Source organism: Schistocerca serialis, chromosome 7 (assembly GCF_023864345.2).
Source record: "Schistocerca serialis cubense isolate TAMUIC-IGC-003099 chromosome 7, iqSchSeri2.2, whole genome shotgun sequence".
In the NCBI taxonomy this organism is placed as follows: Eukaryota; Metazoa; Arthropoda; class Insecta; order Orthoptera; family Acrididae; genus Schistocerca; species Schistocerca serialis.
In genome coordinates this window covers 46,927,661-46,953,677 of record NC_064644.1, presented here as the reverse complement: position 1 = coordinate 46,953,677, position 26,017 = coordinate 46,927,661, and the positions used below count along the sequence as shown (strand labels likewise).

The following is a 26,017-nucleotide window of genomic DNA, read 5'->3' as shown; positions in this document are numbered from 1 at the left end:
TGTTTGGCGACATCGCGGTGAACGCACATTGGAAGCGCGTATTCGTCATCGCCATACTGGCGTATCACCCGGCGTGATGGTATGGGGTGCCATTGGTTACACGTCCGGTCACGTCTTGTTCGCATTTACGGCACTTTGAACAGTGGACGTTACATTTCAGACGTGTTACGAACCGTGGTTCTACCCTTCATTCGATCCCTGCGAAACCCGACATTTCAGCAGGATAATGCACGACCGCATGTTGCAGGTCCTTTACGGGTCTTTCTGGATACAGAAAATGATCGGCTTCTGCCCTGGCCAGCACATTCTTCAGATCTCTCATCAATTGAAAACGTCAGGTCAATGGTGGCCGAGCAACTGGCTCGTCACAATACACCAGTCACTACACTTGTTGAACTGTGGTATCGTGTTTAAGCTGCATGGGCAGCTGTACCTGTACACGCCGTCCAAACTCTGTTTGACTGAATGCCCAGGCGTATCAAGACCGTTATTACGACCAAAGGTGGTTGTTCTGGGTACTGATTTCTGAGAATCTATGAACCCAGATTGCGTGAAAATGTAATCACATGTCAGTTCTAGTATAATATATTTGTCCAATGAATACCCTTTTATCATCTGCATTTCTTCTTGATGTAGAAATTTTAATGGCCAGTAGTGTACACAACACTGAACTTGATACACTGAATATTTCATGCTAAGCAGCTGCCCACTCCGGAGCTTCGCAACACACACTGCCAACCGCTGGCGCGCCACTCCTGCTACTGCACGACCCAACACAAGCTCTTTGTTGCACATATTCTGTCTCAGCTATAGTTGCCTCGCAGCGTTATTTCACGCGTACATCTTTGTAATCGATATATAGCTTATGCTCTTGGATAAAATGTTTAAATTTACAATTTTCATCACATGTAGCTGTTTCAACCACAATTCTTGCTTGTCGGGCCGTTTGGTGGGCGCCAGTCAGATTGTTACCCCACCGCTGTCTGGGGCGTCTGAAATTGTTATCATTTGATTGGCTGTAGCTGTACATCACCTCTACCTATTTCCGTACTATTCACATAAATTCTTCGCGGTGTGTCGCTTTTTTTTCTTTTTGAGTTTATTTCCTGGTAACAGTTTGAATGCAGGTTTATTGAAATACAACGTCACTATATTGTTGTTGTTGTGATCTTCAGTCCTGAGACTGGTTTGATGCAGCTCTCCATGCTACTCTATCCTCTGCAAGCTTCTTCATCTCCCAGTACTTACTGCATCCTACATCCTTCTGAATCTGCTTAGTGTATTCATCTCTTGGTCTCCCTCTACGATTTTTACCCGCCACGCTGCCCTCCAATGCTAAATTGGTGATCCCTTGATGCCTCAGAACATGTCCTACCAACCGGTCCCTCTTTCTTGTCAAGTTGTGCCACAAACTCCTCTTCTCTCTAATTCTACTCAATACCTCACCTCTTTCGTTATATGATTTACCCATCTAATCTTCAGCATTCTCCTGTAGCACCACATTTCGATAGCTTTTATTCTCTTCTTGTCCAAACTATTTGTCGTCCATGTTTCACTTCCATACATGGCTACACTCCATATAAATACATTCAGAAACGACTTCCTGACACTTAAATCTATACTCTATGTTAACAAATTTCTCTTCTTCAGAAACGCTTTCCTTGCCATTGCCAGTCTACATTTTATATCCTCTCTACTTCGACCATCATCAGTTTTTTTGCTCCCCAAATAGCAAAACTCCTTTACTACTTTAAGTTTCTCATTTCCTAATATAATTCTCTCAGCATCACCCAACTTAATTCGAATACATTCCATTATCCTCGTTTTGCTTTTGATGATGTTCATCTTATATCCTCCTTTCAAGACACTGTCCATTCCGTTCAACCGCTCTTCCATGTCATTTGCTGTCTCTGACAGAATTACAATGTCATCGGCGAACCTCAAAGTTTTTATTTCTTCTCCCTGGATTTTAATTCCAACTCCGAATTTTTCTTTTGTTTCCTTTACTGCTTGTTCAATATACAGATTGAATAACATCGGGGATAGGCTAGAACACTGTCTCACTCCCTTCCCAACCACTGCTTCCCTTTCATGTCCCTCAACTCTTATAACTGCCATCTGGTTTCTGTACAAGTTATAAATAGCCTTTCGCTCCCTGTATTTTACCCCTGCCACGATTAGAATTTGAAAGAGAGTATTCCAGTCAACATTGTCAAAAGCTTTCTCTAAGTCTACAAATGCTAGAAACGTAGGTTTGCCTTTCCTTAATCTGTCTTCTAAGCTAAGTCGTAAGGTCAGTATATCCTCACGTGTTCCAATATTTCTACGGAATCCATACTGATCTTCCCCGATGTCGGCTTCTACCAGTTTTTCCATTCGTCTGTAAAGAATTCGTGTTAGTATTTTGCAACTGTGACTTATTAATCTGATAGTTCGGTAATTTTCACACCTGCCAACACTTGCTTTCTTTGGGATTGGAATTATTATACTCTTCTTCAAGTCTGAGGTTATTTCGCCCGTCTCATACATCTTGCTCACCAGATGGTAGAGTTTTGTCAGGACTGGCTCTCCCAAGACCGTCCGTAGTTCTAATGGTATGTTGTCTACTCCCGGGGCCTTGTTTCGACTCAGGTCTTTCAGTGCTCTGACAAACTCTTCACGCAGTATCGTATCTCCCATTTCATCTTCATCTACATCTTCTTCCATTTCCATAATATTGTCCTCAAGTACATCGCCCTTGTATAGACCCTCTATATATTCTTTCCACCTTTCTGCTTTCCCTTCTTTGCTTAGAACTGGGTTTTCATCTAAGCTCTTGATATTCATACAAGTGGTTCTCTTTTCTCCAAAGGTCTATTTAATTTTCCTGTAGGCAGTATCTACCTTACCCCTTGTTCTCTAGCCATCCCTGCTTAGCCATTTTGCACTTCCTGTCGATCTCATTTTCGAGACGTTTGTATTCCTTTTTGTCTGCTTCATTTACTGCATTTTTATATTTTCTCCTTTCATCAGTTAAATTCAATATTTCTTCTGTTACCCAAGAATTTCTACTACCCCTCGTCTTTTTTACCTACTTGATCCCCTGCTGCCTTCACTACTTCATCGCTCAGAGCTACCCATTCTTCTTCTACTGTATTTCTTTCCCCCATTCCTCTCAATTGTTCCCTTATGCTCTTCCTAAAGCTCTCTACAACCTCTGGTTCTTTCAGTTTATCCAGGTCCTATCTCATTAAATTCCCACCTTTTTGCAGTTTCTTCAGGTTTAATCTGCAGTTCATAACCAATAGATTGTGGTCAGAGTCCACATCTGCCCCTGGAAATGTCTTACAATTTAAAGCCTGGTTCCTAAATCTCTGTCTTACCATTATATAATCTATCTGATACCTTCTAGTATCTCCAGGGTTCTTCCATGTATACAACCTTCTTTCATGATTCTTGAACCAAGTGTTAGCTATGATTAAGTTATGCTCTGTGTAAAATTCTACAAGGCAGCTTCCTCTTTCATTTCTTCCCCCCAATCCATATTCACCTACTATGTTTCCTTCTCTCCCTTTTCCTACTCTCGAATTCCAGTCACCCATGACTATTAAATTTTCGTCTCTCTTCACTACCTGAATAATTTCTTTTATCTCATCATACATTTCATCAATTTCTACATCATCTGCACAGCTAGTTGGCGTATAAACTTGTACTACTATAGTAGGCGTGGGCTTCGTGTCTATCTTGGCCACAATAATGCGTTCACTGTGCTGTTTGTAGTAGCTTACCCGCACTCCTATTTTTTTAATTCATTATTAAACCTTCCCTATTTGATTTTGTATTTATAACCTGACCAAAAGTCTTGTTCCTGATGCCACCGAACTTCACTAATTCCCACTATATCTAACTTTAACCTATCCATTTCCCTTTTTAAATTTTCTAACCTACCTGTCCGATTATGGGATCTGACATTCCACGCTCCTATCCGTAGAACGCCAGTTTTCTTTCTCCTGATAACGACATCCTCTTAAGTAGTCACCGCCCGGAGATCCGAGTGGGGCACTATTTTACCTCCGGAATATTTTACCCAAGAGGACGCCATCGTCATTTAACCATACAGTAAAGCTGCATGCTCTGTGAAAAAATTACGGCTGTAGTTTCCCCTTGCTTTCAGCCGTTCGCAGTACCAGCACAGCAAGGCCGTTTTGGTTAGTGTTACAGGGACAGATCAGTCAATCATCCAGATTGCTGCCCTTGCAACTACTGAAAAGGCTGCTGTCCCTCTTCAGGAACCACACGTTTGTCTGACCTCTCAACAGATACCCCTCCGTTGTGGTTGCACCTACGGTACGGCCATGTGTATCGCTGAGGCACACAAGCCTCCCCACCAACGGCAAGGTCCATGGTTTTCTCATTATACTGAACACGCTGTACGACTAAAACATCTTGGGATATTGTATTTCAAAAGGCAGGTTTTCCCCAGTGTCATTACAATTTCGCTAACTGTTTAGAATGTAATGATAACGAGGCTCCAGATAGTGAGAAAAACGCAGTGACAAGATGAGACGTAGAGGGAGAGTGTACTGGTACCTTACCTGGAGCACGCTAGCCGAGAACAAGCTAGTTTGTTTCTATAGTACACAACCAACCAATACGTGCACATTCAGAACTCGAATAACACTACATCACCACACTTACTTTAAAGCTCCCTGACAGATTATAACTCTACGTGTGACACATGCACGAACGAATTTCCCGTCGTTTCGCGAGGAGGCTGAGAAGGTAAGCAATCCACGCACACCTCCCTACCGAACTAAAAGCTTCAGTTAGCTAATGTCTGCCGTTGTCTACTTATAACTTAACTATGTACACTTTTCTGAAATCTGTAGTCCGTGGTCGCTCTAGGACGAAGAGTGGTTTGACGCAATTCTCTACGCTACTCTAACGTTTTCAACCCTGTGTGTCTCTGGATAACTACCGAATCCTATACTCATTTGAACATGCGTATTGTAATCAAGTCTTGTTCACTCTCCAAGTTCCGTCCGTTACCAACTTCACTCTTCGTTGGTGACCTAGAATGTGTACTATCAACCTATCCCACCTTTTGTTCAAAATTTTAATAATGCCTTTCTTCCCGATTGATTCATCACCTCTTCAATAGTTGTGCCGTCTAATCATCTTATTTTTATATTTCGTCTGTAACATCACATACTCTGTTCTCATACTGTCTGAAGCATTTATCATCCACGTTTCACTTCGAAACAAGGCTACACTCTAGACAAACATCATCTGAAAAGACTTCCTAACGCTTAAATTTATGTTAGATTCCATTCCGTTCAACTGATTTCGCAAGTGCTTTGACGTCATTTCAATGCCCAAAGCAAACTTGTTTCTTACTTTATTTCTTCTTCTTGAATTCAAATTCCCTTCTCATATTTCTCCTTGGTTTCCTTTACTGCTTTCTCAATGTACAGATTGAATATCATCAGAGATAGGAGATAGACTACAGCCCTGTTCTTTTCAACAACTGCTTCACTTTCAAGTCTTAGACTCCTATAACTCTGCATTCTGGTTTCTGTAAATGTTTTACATATACATTTCGCTCCCTCTATTTTATCTCAGCTATCTTCAGATTTATGGAGAGTGTATTAAAGTCAACACTGTCAAAAGCTTTACATTTGCTGTATTTACGACTACACGCTTACCCTATGGGTCGTAATTGAAATCTATGACGGAATTCTTCGTGTCACATTTTCAAGCAGAACTAATACAGTCACAGCCATGAGAAGGAATATCAAATTTCTATATTTACGAAATACGTGGCGCAATATTTGGCTTCTTAATCGCTATACAGCAGATACAGTACGTCTTGTACAATACGCAGGCTGTTGTTTAATACTTAGACACAACTGAGATTGTAATCTCTTTTAATCACTCCACATTTAAAGACAAATTTTGCCTTAAATCTGTCCTCTTAATACACACACACACACTACTGTCTTTCAGGCTATCTGGAATATTATCAACCTTGTTTGTCCCTTATTCAGTTACACCTCATACCCTAGAGCTAAAATACACTACTGGCCATTAAAATTGCTACAACAAGAAGAAATGCAGATGATAAACGGGTATTCATTCGACAAATATATTATACTACAACTGACATGTGATTACATTTTCACGCAATTGTGGTGCACAGGTCCCGCGAAATTAGAACCCAGAACAACCACCTCTGGACGTAATAACGACCTTGATACGCCTGGGCATTCAGTCAAACAGATTTTGGATGGCGAGTACAGGTCAGCTGTCCATGCAGCTTCAACACGATACCACAGTTCATCAAGAATAGTGACTGGCGTATTGTGAAGAGTCAGTTGCTCGTCCACCATTGACCAGACATTTTCAATTGGTGAGAGTTCTGGAGAATGTGCTGGCCAGGGCAGCAGTCGAACATTTTCTGTATCCAGAAAGGCCCGTACAGGACCTGCAACATGCGGTCGTGCATTATCCTGCTGAAACGTAGGGCTTCGCACGGACCGAATGAAGGGTAGAGCCACGGGTCGTAACACATGTGAAATGTAACTTCCACTGTTCAAAGTGCCGTCAATGCGTACAAGACGTGACCGAGACGTGTAACCAATGGCACCCCATACCATCACGCCAGGTGATACGCCAGTATGGCGATGACGAATACACGCTTCCAATGTGCGTTCACTGCGATTTCGCCAAACACGAATGCAACCATCATGATGCTGTAAACAGAACCTGGATTCATCCAAAAAAATGATGTTTTGCCATTCATGCACCCAGGTTCGTCATCGAGTACACCATCGCAGGCGCTCCTGTCTGTGATGCAGCTCAAGGGTAACCGCAGCCATGGTCTTCGATCTGATAGTCAATGCTGCTGCAAACGTCGTCGAACTGTTCGTGCAGATGTTTGTTGTCTTGCAAACGTCCCCATCTGTTGACTCTGGGATCAAGACGTGGCTGCACGATCCGTTACAGCCATGCGGATAAGATGCCTGTCACCTCGACTGTTAGTGATACGAGGCCGTTGGGATCCAGCACGGCGTTCCGTATTACCCTCCTGAACCCACCGATTCCATATTCTGCTAACAGTCATTGGATCTCGACCAACGCGAGCAGCAGAGTCGCGATACGATAAACCGCATTCGCGATAGGCTACAATCCGACCTTTATCAAAGTCGGAAACGTGGTAGTACGCATTTCTCCTCCTTACACGAGGCATCACAACAGCGTTTCACCAGGCACGCCTGTCAACTGCTGTTTGTGTATGAGAAATCACTTGGAAATTTTCCTTATGTCAGCACGTTGTAGGTGTGAATGCTCTGAAAAGCTAATCATTTGCATATCGCAGCATCTTCTTCCTTTCGGTTAAATTTCGCCTCTGTAGCACGTTATCTTCGTGGTGTAGCAGTTTTAATGGCCAGTAGTGTATCTTATGTATCTGTTAAAATTAGCAAATAAAAAGAGTTTGTCCAGACGGCGAATGTAATCTTTCACCTGGCGCAGTTTAAGCTAACAATCTATGGACAGCACTGACGTGTCGGTAATGTTATACCACAGTGAAAGAAGAATCTTGTCATACACGTAGAAAAAGTGCTGCGAACTCGCCATTCGTTGACGTCCATTTTCGGCAGAGGTTATACACACGAAGAAATTTCGTTAAACAGTTTTTAACTACAAGTATGTAGGGAATCCTGCCGTGAAACAGTGGCAAGAGAATTTTTACTCATACACTTCATAAGAAAGACGGTTTAAGACAAAAAGACTGAAGAGAACGACACACCACGATGGGAATAATCCGAATGGGACGGATGTACAAACGTACAAATTATTACAATTTCCGAAAAATTGGATAATTTATTCGAGGGAAAGAGTTTCCCAAACCGAGGAGTTGAACAACGCGTTGGTCTACCTGTGGCCCTTCGGCTTGGCATAGATTGAAATACTTGGTGGATGTCCTCTTGGGAGACATCGTGCCGAATCCTATCCAATTAGGGCGTTAGATCTTAAAATGCCGAGATTTGGTGCACCCTACCCATAAGCTCCAAACGTTCTTATCTGGGAGAGATCTGGCGACCTTTCTGAAAGGGTTTGGCAAGCACGAAGACGAGCTGCAGAAAGTCTCGCCGTGTGTGCCCGGGCATTATCTTCCTGAAATGTAAGCCCAGGATGGTTTGCCACTAAGGCTAACAAAACTGGGCGAAGAATATCGCCGACGTACCGCTGTATTGCAAGGTTGCTGCGGCTGATAAGGAAAGGGATCCTGTTACGAAACAGAATGGCACCCCAGACCATGACTGCTGGTTGTCGGACCGTAAGGCGGGCGACAATCGCGTTGGTGCCCAGCCGCAGTGCACGGCGTCTCCAGGCGCCTCTTCGCAGGACACCGGAGCTCAGTTCGAAGCGAGACTCATCACTGAAGGCAGTTCTACTTCAGTCAGTGAGATTTCAGGGTGAACGTGCCCGACATCACCAAAAACAGGTTTGTAGGTGTACAGAGGTCAATGGTAGTCAGCGTAAGGTGTGCAGTGAACGCAGACACGAGCTATTGATGCTCCTTGTTGTCACTGAAGCACTAGTTGCAGGAAGTATCGATGATTGTGATAGGTCCGGGGCTCTGAGTACCTCTCTGACGACTGATAGTTCTTCACGTTCTATAGTCTCTCTAGGCGGATCGTTTCTTCCTGAAAGCTTGTGTTCAGGCATGGTTCTCCCATTCCTGACAACATCGTCGAATATTCCCAGAATGAGATTTTCACTCTGTAGCGGAGTGTGCGCTGATATGAAACTTCCTGGAAGATTAAAACTGTGTGCCGGACCAAGACTCGAAATCTGGGCCTTTGCCTTTCGCGGGCAAGTGCTCTACCAACTGAGCTACCCAAGCACGACTCACGCTCCGTCATCACAGCTTTACTTCTGCCAGTACCTCGTCTCCTACCTTCCAAACTTTATAGAAGCTCTCCTGCGAACCCTGCAGAACTAGCACTCCTGAAAGAAAGGATATTGCGGAGACATGGCTTAGCCACAGCCTGGGGGATGTTTCCAGAATGAGCACTTGCCCGCGAAAGGCAAAGGTCCCGAGTTCGAGTCTCGGTCCGGCACACAGTTTTAATCTGCCAGGAAGTTTCCTCGTCGACTATTGGTATCGGGCCTATTCAAACGTCGAGCGACTCGCTCCTCACTTCAGCCGCCTTCTTTGAACCATCTACACGTCCTCTCTCAAATGGTGACATCCACGTTTATTGTCCATGCACCTGTGTGCAAAGCATAGTGACTGTGCAACTCAGTACACGGAAGGAAATTCGCAAAGACCTTGTGCCCTTGTACCTACCCGACTCTGCTTATTACCCTTGCCAGTTGCGCAGTCAAAGTGCCCTAGAGTGTCACACATTTATCCATCGGCCCCAAAGCTTACAGTTCTGCATTTTCCGTCGATGCCTGAATGAATATCAATTAGTGACCAATTTTCATAACGCCTTTGTGACAAGTCATTGTTTTTTCCGGATTTTCCGCATTGCATGTACTTGAAAACGTCTCGTAATCGGCATCGGTTCCCAAAGTAAGCGCAACCCTAAAAGTACAGCTAACGCAACGAACGGAATCGTTTCGTGTTTTTATAAAACTAACACTGGAATTCAGGGGAAACCATGACACGTAGCATTTTCCCTCTTTGAAAGACCTAATTCATCAAAGAATCGTGCACGATTAAGATACCAACCACTGCGGTTCACTCTAAATCCCAGGGCATTGCAGGTCAGAAGTTTGCTTCGTAGATTCATGATATACTTGAGTGTGAAGGGCGTCAAGTGCCTTGTAGTATTTCATCCCCAATTTCATTCAAAAATCTCCTTCTCTTTTAACAGTGCTTTATATTTTAGCCGTTATTATGCGAGAAGATTGCACTTGCTACTTTTTGGTACGGAGTGTTGTGGAGTTAGACGAATTCGGCTTCTTCGGTCGTAGAATGTTTCGGTAACGGTCGTAATCTCTACCAATAATTCCTAATTTCGGCTGCGTAATGGACGTCAGCTGCGAGCGGTCACCAGGCAAGCTAATGGACCGCTCACAGATCACACCGCTGCGCGCTGAGACGCAAATGACTCGCATCCATCCGTTGCGTTACGTGTAGCATTGCAAGAGATATGGAATGGAAACCGATGACGTATGAATATCAAGTACGTATAACGAGACTGATTAATCAGATGGAGTAAACGAGCAATAACCCCCCCACCACCAGTGCTGCAATTTGACGTGGCTGCCAAAACCATGCCCTGATGTTGCTGTTAATGCCTGTTTTCAGGTCTTCAGACTTTTGCGGTGAGAGTCAGCTTCAGGAAAATTCTTACTACTCACTGAGTCATACTGCAAACGCTGCAGAGTTTCTACTACCATTACACATACCCTTCATCAATATTATGTACTACTGACCCGGTGTCACTGGAACTCCAGTGCCAGTAGAGGTCCCACAATATTGCCATGTATACCTACCCACATTACTTCCACGACGAGTCAAGAACGGCATGGAATTCGTGTTGTAATACCACGATGGAGTGAGTGTACAAGCTGTGTTACAGACAGTGGTCTTAATTTGATTTTTGTTTTCACTATTAGATAATCAGAGACCACTGCAGTGATACAGAAAACGCCACGCCATTCCTGGCGAGACTGGGAGACATTTTGTCAAACTTTCAGAAAGATATCATCCACACAATCCCAAAGATAGCAAATCGCAGAGTCAGTTAAAAGCTCATACATCCATGTTGCTGACAAGAATAATGTGCAGAATATTCGAAAAGAAAATTCACGAGCTGTGAGATAAGGAACAACTTGGCTTTAATAAAAGTAAAGGTGTTGTGTACGAGTTCGTACACGATAGTAAGGGATGGTGGACTTGCAGAGTTTGTGGCCGCCCTCCGCCCAACTGCTGTCTTCGACTTCTCTTGCGTAAGATATTGATGTCGTTATCCGCTGTATGTGCCCGACTTTTCGTTGTATCTACACATCAGATGGAGCAGTCCCAAACATCTTCACTGTAACGGCCACTAAATTTCGGGTTTTAATACTAACAATTAATGTTAAGTTTTTGCTCAGTCGAACACCCTTCATTTGTTGCTGCTTCGGATGTTACTTATTACTTACTAATACACACGCTTTTGTGGAAATCACTTTAGTTTTTTTTATCTACAATATTTCATAATAATTAAATGATCATGAATGATTGCGTTGTGCGTATAGGGAAAAGGAGGGTTGACCTTACAATTACTCTCAGCAATTACGACAACTAAAAGTCCCGTGATTTTTATAGTTCGTCACTCAAAGATTTTATAGCAAGGACTGTGGTCCATTACTATACTTCGATGAAGTCATACAACTTCATACGCTTTTACTTTCACAATGCTAACTGCCCAGTTACGTTCTTATATTCAGTTTAACGTCCCTTCGTATAGTCCGCAGATTCTATTATCGGTTATTCGGCATGTAATAGAATTTAATACTGAGCGCTACTTTTTCTCGCGCACACAATTCCTCTGATATTCTTAGTCCGTGACATTACGGCAACAGTCTGTTCCGTATAAACTAACTATAGTCAATTTTCTTGCAGTTTAACAGAAGTTCCCTCATCCCTCCCGTAGCATATCACACGGAAATGCCCGCTATATCGCACGCCGCAGCTACCTATACATATTCAGAGCGCACAAAACAAGACAAGAGATCTAACAATACCCGCATTTAGTTCATATAGTAGAATTTAGAAACAAAAGTAGCCGGATTAAGCCTTCCATGATATCCTTGAAGCGCTATTTTGCTGAGAAATTAAGCATCAGTAATTTTAATAAAAACTTTTTCAGTGCTATCCATTACTTCCGATATTATCGATCACCTCCCCCCTATATGAAAGTAAGCCGGATAATATCGTTCTCAATTAAAAGAGCGGTTTTAACGTGTATGCCAAGTGTCGTCGAAGGAAAGTTGGACAGGAGCAGCAACGATTAGTGAACGGATTAATACTGTAAGCAGAGGATTTACTTAACGCATATTTCTCCAAGCGAACAAAGACTCAATACAAACAATGGTGCAACAAACAGAGTCCAGCTCTCTCAGTTTCAAAAAAGGATGAAGCACGACGAAGGTGTCGTAGCTTAGTGGCTCCAAGAGCAAGAGGGCCAGTGGCTGCCGCTGGCCCTCCTGCACCGCGGTGGCAGATGTTGCTCACAGTGCAGCGTGTGGCTCAGCAGACGCGCACCATTGGCTCCACCAGATCCCGCGTGTCCACTAACGCCGTCAGACGGAAACTTGCCCCTGCGTTACCAAACTTTATGCGCCGTGGTGTAGTATCGAAACGTCATCCACAAAAAATACTAGAATGGTGTTCTGATGTTACTCTTGGTAATGGAAACGAGGCTTCAATAAAAACATATTCACGCTTCTTGTCGACCTGGAAGAACCGTTCGACAACTTAAAATGGATTAATACTTGCAAAATGCTCAGAAAAGTCGGATAATATGGAGTAGCTTATGTATAAGAACCAAGAGTGAAATTAAGACTGGGAGACCAAGAAGGAGGTGCCCGTTTCGAAAGGGTAAAAGACAGGGATGCAGTTTTAGCCACTATTGTGCACTCTATAAACCAAGGAAGCAATGATGCAAATAAAAGAAATGTTCAGGAGTGGCATTATAATTCAGGGTGTCAGGATATCGAGGATAGGATTTGCTGATGACATTTATATCTTTACTGAAAGTGAAGAAGAATTTCAGGATATGATGACTGGAAAGAACAGTGAGTTTTACGACACCCCATCCCTGCGAAACGCTGAACCATTACGTAACCTCTGATGACGGAAATTCTGTCATTTCAACACAACAGTTCAGTTGCTCTCAGTTTTATTACACTGAAGAGCCATAGAAACTGGTACAACTGACTAATATCCGCGATCACGCGGAAGTGCCACAACACGATGTGGCATGGACTCGACTAATGTCTAAAGCAGTGCTGGAGGGAATTGACACCATGAATCGTGCAGAGTTGTCCATAACTCCGTAAGGGTACGAGGGGGTGAAGATCTCTTCCAAATAGCACGTCGCAAGGCATTCCACATTCGCTCAATATGTCCATGTCTGGGAAGTTTGGTGGCCATCGGAAGTGTTTAAACTCAGAACAGTGTTTCTGGAGCCACTCTGTAGCCATTCTAGACGTGTGGGGTATCGCGTTGTCGTACTGGAATTGCCCAAGTCCGTCGAAATGCATAATGGATATGAATGGATGCAGGTGATCAGACAGGATGCTTACGTACTTGTCACCTGTCAGAGTCGTATCTAGAAGTATCAGGGGCTCCATATCACTCCAATTGTGCACGCCCCACAATATTACAGAGCCTCCACCAGCTTGAGCAGTTCGCTGCTGACATGCACAGTCCATAGAATCATGAAGTTCTCTCCATAGCCGTACACGTCCATCGGCTCGATACAATTTGAAACGAGGCTCGTCCGAACAGGCAACATGTTTCCTGTCATTCAACAGTCCAATGTCGGTGTTGACGGGCACAGGCGAGGCGTAAAGCTTTTTTGTGTCGTGCAGTAATCAAGGGTACATGAGCCTTCGGCTCCCAAAGCCCGTATCGATGATGTTTCGTTGAATGATTCGGACCTCAGCACTTCTTGATGGCCCAGCATTAACATCTGCAGCAATTTGCGGAAGGGTTCCACTTCCGTCACGCTGAACGATTCTCTTCAGTCATCGTTGGCCCCGTTCTTGCAGAATCTTTTTCTGGCCGCAGCGATGCCGAAGATTTAATGATTTGCCGGATTCCTCATATTCACGGTACGCTCGTAAAATGGTCGTACGGGAAAATCCCCACTTCATTGCTGCCTCGGAGATGCTGTGTACCATCGCTCTTGCGCCGACTATAGCACCACGTTCAAACTAACGTAAATCTTGACAACCTGCAATTGTAGCAGCAGTAAACGGTCTAACAACTGCGCCAGGTACTTGTTGTCTTGTATAGGAGATGCCGACCGCAGCGTCGTATTCTGCCAGTTAACGTATCTCTGTATTTGAATATGCATGCCTATACCAGTTTCTTTTCTCCGTCAGATATACGAAATCTCCAGTACGACACCATTTTGGCTGATAGTGTGTGCTGGATATGGACGTGATTCTGGAGCTTTAACCTTGAGCGGGCAAGTGGTCCACTGATTTAATTATCCAGACACGTCTCAGTAGGCGTCCTCAGATCCTTACTTCCATCAGAATCTCTTCTTACTTCTTCCAGAACTGCTAAACGCGCGAGATACGAAGAGGGGTAGGATGGGATGGGGAGGCTGGTGTGTCGTGCCTGGATAGCGCCTTCGGTAGAGCACCTGCCCGTAAGAAGGAAAGGTCGCACTTTCTAGTCCAGGTCAGGAACATAATTTTAATCTGGCACAAAGTTTCAAATCAGTACACGCTCCGTGAATATTTATACCGGTTACGTCATGTCTTTCAATAGGAGATCATCGAAATACACTGACGAAAAAAATTGCGACGCCAAGAAGGAGCTGTGCAGCATAAAAGATACTTGGTTGGTGTGCTTCTACATCTGGAAGATGTTGTATATTCCAATTTCGCACCAGTCTCATAAAGCGGCATTAGTAGCGCCAATATGATGAGGTAAATCAGGTTTGCTTTGAATGCACGCTGTAGATCGTGAGCGGTAGTTATCTTTGAGGTTGAACGTGTAAGTTGATGTTAAACAAGAATGGGTTTAAGGCGACAAAGACCTCATTATCAATACCTCACTGAGTTGGAACGAGGTCGTATAATATGGCTATGAGAAGCTGGATGTTCCTTCTGCGACGCTGCATAAGACTTGGCAGGAGCGTAGCCACTGTACCTGGTTGCTGGCAGTGGTGGTCACGGGAATGTTCGGCCTCAAGAAGACGCGACTCTGAACGGCCACGTAGCACTACCGAGAGAGAGAAGAGCATCGTGTTCGGCGTATGACTCTGGCGCATCGTGCTGCATCTACAGCAGCAATCTGAGCAGCAGCTGGCGCCACAGTGACACAGCGAACTCTTACAAATCGGTTACTACCAGGACAGCTCCGAGCCAGACACCATGTAGCGTGCATTCCACTGCCCCGAATCACCGCCATTTGCGACTTCAGTGGTGTCACACGAGATCTCATTGGAGGGCGGGCTGGGGGTCTGTTGTTTTCTGATGGAAGCCGTTACTGCCTCGGTGTCAGTAATGGCCTTTGTTGGTTAGAAGGAGGTCAGTTGAGGGCCTGAAACCAGTAAGTCTGTGCGCTAGGTACACTGGACCTACACCTGGAGCTGGAGCTACGGTCTGGGACGCGATGTCGCCTGAGAGCAGGGGCACACTAGTGGTTACCCCACGCACAGTGACTGCAAATTCATATGTAGTCTGGTGATTCGACTTCTTGCGCTGCCATTCACGAACAGCATTCGAGAGAGTGTATTCCAACAGGATAACGCTTGACCACATACCGCTGTTGCAACCCAACACGCCCTACGGCCTACAGAGTGTCGACATGTTGCCATGGCCTGCTCAGTCACCAGATCCGTCTCCAATAGATAACATACGGGACCTCATCGGACAACTCTCGCTTCATCAATAAATAGCGTTAACCGTTCCTGTACTGACAGACCAAACGCAACAGGCGTGTAATTACATTCCCCAAACTGACATCCGACACCTGCACAAGGCAATTCATGCACGTTTTCATGCCTGCATTCAACATTCCGGTTATTAATGTACCTAGTATTTCACATTTGCAATGATTTATCTCGCTCTTACGTCAAACCTGTGACCAAGAAATGTTAATCACTTAAATATGTTAGCTAGACAAATTTATTCCCGAAATTTCACTACTCTCATTTTCTGGTGGTGCGACTGTCTTTCGGTCCGCGTAAATCTACTCGAGTGAGGTACCCAACATCCAACGGGCACTGTGACCTCCCTCGATACGGCGAAGTATGCAAGGCTGCCTGTTAGGCAGACATCAAGAGCGTAACCACGACTTAGAAGGAGACCATCACACCTGTTAACCACGCATTTTAACGAGGCGCACGTATGAAATAGAGGGACCTGTCCCTAGTACCTAGCTAGCGCTTTTTAATGAGACGACTCCCAGTTTGCAAGGAAATCAACGCTGAACTATTGTGAGTGCCTCCTGCGTCTGTAACGTTAATTGTGTGTCGAGAGGGCGAGCGTACTGCAGTGTCAGAGGTTTGGGGTCACCATATTGGTGGTACGAGCTCATACCTCACCCGTGTACCTTTTCTTAAATTACATCCTATAGAATATCATCAAACGGTTTGTTTTACGCAAAATTATTAAAAAATAGTCATTTTCACCACTGTAATGTTATTGATAAAACAATAGCTAAAGCAAACAGTCTTTCCGTGTATTCTGTTTGTTATAGAATCTATTACAGAATTGGCTTGCTCGGTATTCTTTGCATCATTTGCTGTGCTAGAACAGAATTCTGGATGGTATTTGTCGCAGAAACAACCGAGACCATGCAAATTTCAAAAGGTACTGCCCTGCAAGCACGCGGGATTTAAAGCTGCGATACCAGAAAAGATAGTTCATGTAGATTCAAAAAAATTGTTTTTTCTTTCATCACCTTCGATGCGAACCGCGCATATTTGATCATTGCTGTGAATGCAGGTGCACTAAATAGATGCAGAATTACAGAATTATTTTTATGGAATCTTCCCTCGCAGCTATTTCTCTATTAATTTTAAGCAAGTCGGGAGCAGTCTCAAATTTTTTTTTCATGAAAATTTCAACCTGTCTGTGAAAATAAACATTACAGTGTTGGCAAAAATGGAGAAAATTTGAGTGGTATATCATTTACAGCGGAGGTGCATTCTTGTCTTTCATTTACAAAGATTTGATAATAAAATGTCTGATCAGTATACTCTCCTCACTATATATATATTTAATTTCTGAGTCAGTTCGTCAATTCTTATCCAAAAAGTCGACCGGATGTCCGGTATGGTTCTTGTATAGTTAATGTAACTTAAGGAAACATATTTCCTGACGATATTACAGTAAACTGTTCTCTGAAATAATGTGCTATCTTGTTCAAATCTGTTTTCGGTCCTTGTTCCGCAAGGTATCTATTGCTCCTCGATTGGTATATGTGTTTGTCTACAAGAAAGACAACGTTAATTATGTTTAATTTGGAGGAATTAAGTGAAACTAACACTGTGAATGGTACAAATAAGGAAACTTTGACTTCGCTACTCAATTTACATTACCGATAACACAGAAATTGTTTCTCATCTTCAACAGATGCTGGTTGGACGTCCGAGACTTCATGGACTCTGTCGCAATGCAGCTGTAGAAGGAAACTGAAACAGTCAACGCTGAAATCAACTTCAGTCACACTGCCGAATACTTAGGTAAGCATTAATTTATGAAACAAATATGCGTGCGCCTTTTTTTCTGGAAAAACTGGATCGTTTCCATAAAAAAACTGATCTCCATCCAAACAGACTTCGGAAGGCCCAACGGTACCCACCAGCCCCACGTCGTCCTCAGTCGGATTGGCGTCACTGGCTGCGGATATGGAGGGGCATGCTGTCAGCACACGGTTCTCCCGGCCATTGACCGTTTCGCGACCAGACGTTTCCATAATGCTACACATAAATTTGCCTGTCATAATCAATTACACCACCTTTATTATGATCTGATATTCGACAGCTTTATTGTCGAGCATTCGCCACCCTCTACATAATATCAGGCATTATTTAGTGAAGTTTTACGTTTTGGGAATATATCATTCGAGTAATCGGTATGTACGCATGTTAGCTGAATACGTAAGAGGCATAGATTTGTTAACACTCCTTTGCACAGAAAATGTTGCTCTCTTAAATTCAGACTCGATTAAAATGTCCTTACTGCTGTAAAAAGCACGTAGCCTTTTTTTTTTTTAAAAAAAAAAAAAAAAGAGGACACTAAATTACTCGCTCAATTTGCTGACGGAACCTGTAACAGTCGTTAGCAAATGATATGTCCACAATATATTCCATCTTATTTTATATTTCGTAGAATCTTCGAAAAGGTGTCACTGTTTCTTTTTATTTTCGTTTTGATGTCGGCAAAGGTTATCATGAAGCATCAATAATTCATGAACACGAGACGTTGCTTAAAGGTACAAGATAACTGAAATCAACTCACATTTATATGATGAAGAAACATTTCAAATGTTAACCCTTAAATATATCAACAGAATAATACAGCGTCTTTCACACAACAGTTTTTTATATATCACCGGTCCCACTCCGATAAAGTCTATAAAAAGAATGTTTAATGCAAACTTACTACTTGTTTGAGTAAAATCATCTTCGTTTACAAGCCGTGTCATTTCGTATGAAACCCTCGAGCTTTCGCTGGCTGTCTCTACTATCGTCGTCAGCAGCAAAATCACTGACTAAGGGGCAGCTTTTTTTTTTATTGCACTTCAGTTCCTCATCTGGGGCGGGCTGGCAGCTTCATAGGCGCTGCTCTTCAGCCGAGAGGCATACATTATACAATAGAAGACATTTAAAATAACATAATGGAGAAAATATGGTGGTACATAGATATAAAAAGGGTGAACATTATGGAAGAGAACAGATAAAAAGGTGGGCAACCGTAAAATGGAGATAGAAACTACAAGAAACTAGGGAAAATGACATATAAAATGAAAGGTAATCTCACGTATTTGCTGACTGCAAAATGCAGTTCATTCTAGAGCTTACCGAATTATGACACATGGTACCGAATATGCATTTTAATGGAACTGTTAACACTGATTTATGTCACTGAAAAGAGCCTTCGAAGAAGTCTTTAACGACATAATATGTGTTGAACTTTAGTGTTTGACTTCTCATCAAACAGTAACAAGATAATAGCGCCGAAAACCACTGTACCGGCGACAGGAGAAGAGGTTCCACAAATAACTTCCTTACTGTACCAAATCTGAGCAAACACGTCACTGAATTACGATTCGTGTGTTTATTGTTGTGACTGTGTCTGCCTGTTTACCTGAATGGTGACGTGTCTGCCGACCATGCAGCGGGCCCGGGTTCGATTCCCGGTCGGGTTGGAGATTTTCTGCGTCGTGTGTTCTCATCGTCATCGACACGCAAGTCGCCCAATGTGGCGTCGCCTGAAATAACATTTCCAACACGGCGGCTGAACTTCCCTGGACGTGGCCTGCCGCATCAAGTGTTCAAGGTACTGAACTTGAGCAGTCATACAAGCTATTAAGCGTTTCCAAACAAACAATACTGAATAGTGAATTCCTTCTGAGCCTGTCGGATCACAGGTCCGTGTTGTACGGCACTTCATGTTCTCGTGCGCCGTCGATGTTCCCTTGTATTTTTTTATCTTGGCATTTGAGAAGGACACAAACAGCAGTAGAAGGCGAACGCAGCATCGCTCCACGTTAGGAGCCAAAATACAACGACGTCAGAGGTAGCTGCGGAGAAACCGGAGTGAAACAATATTTCCCGCTCGTCAGGATGTGCTCGAGTCTTCCTGGGGCGTTCTGTGGTCCTTAGAGACAAATGAGAAGTGCACAAAGCTGCAGTCGAACCAGCTGTTAACATAAACACAGACCTTTATTTAATCATTAAACTTGGCGCTACCATGACAGTAAACAAGTCTTTAACTGAAAAATACAATCATCTGGTTGGGGAAGTTTTATTAGACCAGATCGCATGAATTACATATGTGACGACTAGTTTCGGCAAACTTTAATTGCCACCTTCAAACTTGAAAGAATATTTTAAAATTTACAACAGTATTTTTGACGGTCTTTTACATTCTATTTTTCAACGTACATTTAGAAGAACATTTTTGAAAAGCTGTGTGTTACATACCCTTGACTCACATCAATTTAGTGTCACTGTACATGGAGCAGGTGTCATATAGCCCTGACTATATGGGAACTTAACTGTAATGTAGATATAAATAATTATGGAACATCCAACATCAGAAGTACAATAAAACTTATCTGACGCACGCATAACTCGCTGGAGCAGACTCGCAAGTGGCGCGTCAGACATCCGATGATAAAACCGTGTAAGTGGGCTGTTTAGGGTTTAATGTCGGTAACGCAACGTAGTCCTCTGTATGAAAATCGCTGACTGCGCTGTGTGCAGCTTGTGGCTGGTTGGCATTGTTGGAATATTCTCTATTGTAGTGTTGGGCAGCTGATGTGAACAGCGCGTAGCGTTGCGCAGTTGGAGGTGAGCCGCCAGCAGTGGTGGATGTGGAGAGAGAGATGCCAGAGTTTTGAGAGGTTACTATATGCGGACGATCTGGACGTGTGTCCGCCAGAGAAAGGAAATCTGTAAAGATGGATGTCATGAATTGATAGATATATGTATATGATGACTTTTGAACATTATTAAGCTAAATACATTGTTTTTTATCTGTCAAAATCTTTCATTTGCTAACTTTGCCTATCAGTAGTTAGTGCGTTCAGTAGTTAGAATCTTTTATTTAGCGGGCAGTATTGGCGCTCGTTGTATTGCAGTAGTTCGAGTAACGAAGATTGTTGTGAGGTAAGTGATTAATGAAAGGTATAGGTTATTGTTAGTCAGGGCCATTCTTTTGTAGGGATTATTGAGAGTGAGATTGCGTTGCGCAAAAAAAAAAAAATTGTGTGTCAGTTTAGTGATGATCAGAATAAGTAAAGAGAGAACTGTCTGAGGACGTTCAGTTTACTCAGCTGTCTCTGTACCAAATAACGTAAGACGTTTACCAGCACAGTCATTCTTAATTTTTCTAAGGGGACGTTTCAACCATACATGTGGTACAATTCATAAAAGTCGATGTTAAAATACATTTTGCATACAAATGTTACTTGCTCTGTCCGCGGTGACAGCAGACGGCACACGACCCAATAGTAGTCAACCAGACTATACTAAGTTACGGAGTACCACCACGTGGCAGCAGGCAGCTACTTAATTACTTAGAAAACCTTACAGATACATGTTTTCCACGTTTGTATAATATATACAATGATGACAGTACTCTACAGTTGTAAGGTCTTTTTCATAATATTTTAAAACAATATGAATTCAGTTTCTTATTAAGAGACTAGAAATGACCATGTCAGGTCGCTGCAAATAGACGCACCACTTAAAAGCAGACATTCCAAGTTACTAACACCTTTTCGAAATATCATAAGATAATTCGCCAGATTTCATAGTGAAAACTGCAACTGAAATGGACTGCACGTGTGACAGCAAGCGGCTTTCTAGGAGACACTTTGTTGCCTAATTTTTTTACATTACTGCACTTTCAGAGACCGTGAATAGTTACAATTAAAAGAAGACAGCCATCGGTCACTAACTTTTAACGAATTAACCGGGTTTAAACACTACTAGGAGTGTCTTCCTCAGAATTTAAACTAAAGAATGGTCTATAACTAGGTCACAGAATTATGACTAAAAACGTATGATGCAAATTATAAGTACGGAATTATCGTGAAATACTGGCAGTACTTATATGTCATTTATAAAATAATAAATATGCCAAAAGGGCATTAGTCACAAAGATATTTAAGACAAAAAAACTGATGGCGAGCCACTAAGGGCTGCTCGTTACTTGCGTGGTGCAGGTTGTAAATGGACTTTGTTCTGTTATCAACAGACCATAAATTCACTTCCACGCAACCTTTACAGTGTTTGTATGTTCGCTAACACTATGACAGTAGATTAAAGGCTGGTTTCGTGCTTACTGGCAAGTTTGACGTTGTTGTGTCGGCTACTCTGGGAGTCAGCACTGACACAAACATGGAAGGAGACAAGTTGCATTGGCTGGTGGCAGGAATCCAAAGTAGTCTGTACAAAACACTTCCTAACTAAAAGAAAACTTTATATCTCTATTAAGGGAAGGAGCAATACTTAACTTCTTGTGCCTGCTGCGCCTCCTAAATGCAATTACTGTTATACACCATTACTACTCGCAGAACGCAGGCTAAGTAATGTCTTCCTATTACTCAGTAATGTTGCTCTCGAAATCTGCGACCAAGCTGGGCAGACCAGCTTTTTTTTTTTCTTTTATTGTGATTTCAATCATTCCCCTGCCCCATATGGGCAGGGGAGGGCTGTCAGCGGCAAAATCCGCCGCTCTTCAGCCGAGTGACATGACAACTTAAAATAAGAATAAAATGTTACATACATAAGGCGGTAAATGGGAACTTAAAACATAATAATGGGAGAAAATGGAGGTAAAAAATAGACTAACATGGAGATGTTCATGGAGGACAGTTAAAAAAAAGGTCACCAGAAATTTAAAAAACACAGTTGGCGATTCTTCGGCAGACCAGCGATGGGCGGCTGGTTAAATCAGCGTTGACAGGGGGGGGGGGGGGGGGGGCTGAAGCCTGTCTTCCTGGAGGTATGGCGCTGGCCTCTCTTTCCATTGGCGACCGAATCAGCGCCTTCTCAATGGCGTTTCGTGTTGCCGTGCTGGTCGGTGTGCAGTCGGTGCTAAAACACTGCACAGACGTACCCAAAAAGCTTAACTACTACAGAGTTATAGACAGTGCATTTGTACCACTCAGCGTAATCGGTGACATGCTGTTACAATCAGTATGAGAATTTATTTAAAAATGCAAGGTATACTATTATTCAGAATACAATGTGTCTGTAGCACACAACAGATCAAATCGTTTACAACAGTGGTCGTCAAACTGCAGTCCACGGGTCGCATGCAGCCAAAATCAATTATTTTTGCAGCCCACAGTTCTCAGTCGTATTATACAAGATGCGTCTAAAAAGTTCGGTGAATGGTCCTAGAAAATAAAGGAAATAAGAATCAGAAACAAAATACCCGTACTGATCTTCAAAGTAATCACCATCAGGTACAAAACACTTTTGGGATCGTCGTAAAGCTGTTGGATGTTGACAGCGAGCACTTCTTTGTGGAACCGCTCGAAGCACCATGCTGCGTCTGTGAAGCCTTTAAGACGGGGAAACATAAAGAGGTGTATTGGCGCCAAATCTGGACAATAAAGAGGCTCTGCACAACAGTCATGTTGAGTTGAGTGAGAGAGCTGAGCGCGTAGGCGTTGTGGGTATCCAGTAACGCACGTCAGAAGTTTGTTCTAGCTAATGATCGTTACTTTGAAGGTCAATATAGGTATTTTATTTCTAACTCTTGTTTCCCTTAGCTTCTGAGATCATTCATCGAATTTTTCAGGCGCACCTTGTACGAGGTTTGCCCAGAAAGTAATGCACGGCATTTTTTCTTCAACAATTCTTTATTGAGCATAATGAGAGTTACACACATGAAAGAATGTTGTTTTATCTACACACCCTGCTTTTCTATGTAATCTCCATTCCACTCTAGGGCCTTCCTCCAGAGCGAAACAAGGGCGTGAATGCTCTGTCGGTAACAATCCTTGTCCTGGTGGTGGAGCCAGTACTTTCACTGTTGAATCACCTCCTCATCGTCCTAAAAATGTCTTCCACGAATGGCATCGTTTAATGGCCCAAACAAGTGGAAGTCCGAGGGGACTAGGTCAGTGCTGTAGGGTGGATGGGGTAATAATGTCCAACCCTGTTTTGCGAGGCGTTTAGCAGTCCTCAGACTTGTGTGGGGCCGAGCGTTACTGTGAAACATCTCCTGGATCGCTGTGGCGCCGAAGTCGCCGGAAGCGCGTCTTTACTTTTGTTAATGTGTTAATATATGGTTTCCACTTATTTGGGCCATTAAAGGATGCCGTTCGTGGAAGACATTTTGAGGACCGAAGCTGAAATCGTTATAGGTACAGAAAGCTGGCTGAAGCCAGAGATAAATTCAGCCGAAATTTTTACTAAGGCACAGACGGTGTTTAGAAGGGATAGATTGCATGCAACCGGTGGTGGCGTGTTTGTCGCTGTTAGTAGTAGTTTATCCTGTAGTGTAGTAGAAGTGGATAGTTCCTGTGAAATATTATGGGTGGAGGTTACATTCAACAACCGAGCATTAGTTGCAGAACAACTGAGAGAAAATTTGAAATACATTGCACATAAATTTTCTCAGCATATTATAGTCTTAGGTGGAGATTTCAATTTATCAGGTATAGACCGGGACACTCAGACGTTTAGGACGGGTGGTAGGGACAGAGCATCGAGTGACACTATACTGAGTGCACTATCCGAAAATTACCTCGAGCAATTAAACAGAGAACCGACTCGTGGAGATAACATCTTGGACCTACTGATAACAAACAGACCAGAACTTTTCGACTCTGTAAGTGCAGAACAGGGAATCAGTGATCATAAGGCCGTTGCAGCATCCCTGAATATGGAAGTTAATAGGAATATAAAAAAAGGGAGGAATGTTTATCTGTTTAGCAAGAGTAATAGAAGGCAGATTTCAGACTACCTAACAGATCAAAACGAAAATTTTTGTTCCGGCACTGACAATGTTGAGTGTTTATGGAAAAAGTTCAAGGCAATCGTAAAATGCGTTTTAGACAGGTACGTGCCGAGTAAAACTGTGAGGGACGGGAAAAACCCACCGTGGTTCAACAACAAAGTTAGGAAGCTACTGCGAAGGCAAAGAGAGCTTCACTCCAAGTTTAAACGCAGCCAAAACCTCTCAGACAAACAGAAGCTAAACGATGTCAAACTTAGCGTAAGGAGGGCTATGCGTGAAGCGTTCAGTGAATTCGAAAGTAAACTTCTATGTACCGACTTGACAGAAAATCCTAGGGATTTCTGGTCTTACGTTAAATCAGTAAGTGGCTCGAAGCAGCATATCCAGACACTCCAGGATGATGATGGCATTGAAACAGAGGATGACACGCGTAAAGCTGGAATACTAAACACCTTTTTCCAAAGCTGTCTCACTGAGGAAGACCGCACTGCAGTTCCTTCTCTAAATCCTCTCGCAAACGAAAAAATGCCTGACATCGAATTAAGTGTCCAAGGAATAGAAAAGCAACTGGAATCACTCAACAGAGGAAAGTCCACTGGACCTGACGGGATACCAATTCGTTTCTACACAGAGTACGCGAAAGAACTTGCCCCCCTTCAGACAGCCGTGTACCGCAAGTCTCTAGAGGAAAGAAGGTTCCAAATGATTGGAAAAGAGCACAGGTAGTCCCAGTCTTCAAGAAGGGTCGTCGAGCAGATGTGCAAAACTATAGACCTATATCTCTGACGTCGATCTGTTGTAGAATTTTAGAACATGTTTTTTGCTCGAGTATCATGTCGTTTTTGGAAACCCAGAATTTACTCTGTAGGAATCAACATGGATTCCGGAAACAGCGATCGTGTGAGACCCAACTCGCTTTATTTGTTCATGAGACCCAGAAAATATTAGATACAGACTCCCAGGTAGATGCTATTTTCCTTGACTTTCGGAAGGCGTTCGATACAGTTCCGCACTGTCGCCTGATAAACAAAGTAAGAGCCTACGAAACATCAGACCAGCTGTGTGGCTGGATTGAAGAGTTTTTAGCAAACAGAACACAGCATGTTGTTATCAATGGAGAGACGTCTACAGACGTTAAAGTAACCTCTGCCGTGCCACAGGGCAGTGTTATGGGACCACTGCTTTTCACAATATATATAAATGACCTAGTAGATAGTGTCGGAAGTTCCATGCGGCTTTTCGCGGATGATGCTGTAGTATACAGAGAAGTTGCAGCATTAGAAAATTGTAGCGAAATGCAGGAAGATCTGCAGCGGGTAGGCACTTGGTGCAGGGAGTGACAAGTGACCCTTAACATAGACAAATGTAATGTATTGCGAATACATAGAAAGAAGGATCCGTTGTTGTATTATAGCGAAACAAACACTGGTAGCAGTTACTTCTGTAAAATATCTGGGAGTATGCGTACGGAATGATTTGAAGTGAAATGATCATATAAAATTAATGTTGGTAAGGCGGGTACCAGGATGAGATTCATTGGGAGAGTCCCTAGAAAATGTAGTCCATCAACAAAGGAGGTGGCATACAAAACACTCGTTCGACCTATACTTGAGTATTGCTCAACAGTGTGGGATCC

At 43.1% G+C, this 26,017-nt stretch overlaps 1 protein-coding gene across 2 annotated transcripts in view; it reads left to right on the top strand.

The window, feature by feature from the left end:
• LOC126412477 (transient receptor potential protein) overlaps window positions 1-26,017 on the top strand; it is a 451,880-nt gene that overhangs the window by 130,851 nt on the left and 295,012 nt on the right. For both annotated transcript variants that reach the window (XM_050082094.1, XM_050082095.1), the window contains exon 2: window positions 17,308-17,417. The gene's annotated coding sequence lies outside the window, so the exon portion shown is untranslated. The remainder of the gene's footprint in view (window positions 1-17,307; window positions 17,418-26,017) is intronic.